We start from the raw sequence: 1,680 nt of genomic DNA, 5'->3' as shown, positions 1-1,680 counted from the left end.
TGCAGTAGGTAAGCGCACCAGAGCCTGTTTCTCACCACTAAAGAATGCTTTGTTCTCTAAGAAGAATGCTTTTAGTTAAATGATAATCATCACTTGCTGTCAATAAATGTGTGGGTCAGCCTCTGTTTGAGGCTCTCGGCTGGGAATGCCAAGGCCCCATGTCTGTCCCATAACTTTTTGCTCTCTATCTCTGTGTCTGTCTCTTAATTCCTTCAGCTACACCTAGGCTGGGATCTCCACGACTGAGCTGCTCTCAGCAAACCTGACAAAAACAAGAAATGGGGAAAGGATTCCCTGATTATAAATGGTGCTGGGAAAACTGGCTAGCCATATGTAGAAGATTTAAACTGAACCCCTTCATTACACCATATACAAAAATCACCTCAAGATGGATTAAAGACTTAAATGTAAAACCCAAAACTATAAAAACCCTGGAACACAACCTAGGCAATACTGTTCAGGACGTGGGCATGGTGACGATATCATGACAAAGATAATAAAATCAAGTGCAACAAAAGCAAATATTGAGGCTTTGAGCTGAACCCGATCAGGGCCAAGTCATCTCAGCAGCACTGCCAAGACCTCCACCCAGGACAGCCGCCCTCCCCAGGCCTGTTTCCTCTTGCCTGCAAGTCCCCTCTCCTCCTAGGCATCTCGGATCTGATATCCTGGGGTAAACCACCTTCGGTGTGTTGGACTGAGCTGCTTCTATTTGGCTGTAAAATCAATAGAAGAGGAAAGGAATGTCCTATTGGCAACTGATTTGATCCGAATAAGTTAATACAGGTTTATGGTTTCAGATCTGATGAGAATGGAAAAGATTGTATTGGAGAAAATGTGTTGGAAAGTCAAAGCTACTACTGCCATTCAATTTCTGCAACTGTATTATTCACTCCTTCAAGAGAACTTGCCATTTGAAAGGAGAAATAGCATTAATTTTGAAAGACTAGCTCAACTTAAGGCATGTCATTGCAGGATCGTATTTCCTAAAGCAAAGCCTCTGTGTTGGCATTGTCTACCACTGCATTAGAGATCCAAGCACAGAAGTGTGTAGAGTTAACAGAAGGAGCAGAATGCCTTCAGAAACATTCCAACATAAATGGCAGAGATTTGACCTTCTGGCAAGAGCTTGTATCCAAATGTTTAACTGAATATTCATTAAACAGGTGTTTCAAACCAAATATTCAGAAGTTGAAATGGATTGTTTCCAGGTGTACTGCATGGTAATTGAAGCATAGTTACTGCAGAATAACTCACCTTCCAACAATTCCTGAAATGGTTCCTTAATTGGATTACTACAGCACCAAAAATCTTCTCTGAAGCCTTTCTCCACAACCTTGTTCTATGGATTCCATGATATTACCATGGATTTAAGCTATGAAGCCTCAAAACATCATGAGATGAGCATGATGGGCTCAGACTTCAGAAAACTGCCTAATTAATATTATGCTATAGTGGAATTATGTTTAGATTTGAATTCGTCTGTGAAGCATTCAAATTAAAGCTAAAAGCCTAAATGTGAAATGCTAATGACAAGCCTGAGAAGGTAAACTGAATTTTCATTTATATCATTGATCTAACTTAAGTATTGGATCAATATATTTAGTTGATATTGAAAATGGTATCGGAGGAGCCACACTAATACCATCAACTATCGGTCTTCCCACATCTTCAATCACT

General features: G+C 40.1%; 1 pseudogene; it reads left to right on the top strand.

The window, feature by feature from the left end:
• The first annotated feature begins 624 nt into the window (after nt 1–624).
• Nucleotides 625–1,395, top strand: LOC101033064 (cyclin-G1 pseudogene; annotated as a pseudogene).
• Nucleotides 1,396–1,680: the final 285 nt, after the last annotated feature.

The sequence above is a fragment of the Saimiri boliviensis genome, chromosome 4 (assembly GCF_048565385.1).
Source record: "Saimiri boliviensis isolate mSaiBol1 chromosome 4, mSaiBol1.pri, whole genome shotgun sequence".
NCBI lineage: Eukaryota > Metazoa > Chordata > Mammalia > Primates > Cebidae > Saimiri > Saimiri boliviensis.
The sequence above is the reverse complement of the archived record's forward strand: the minus strand, read 5'-3'. Positions and strand labels throughout refer to the sequence as shown.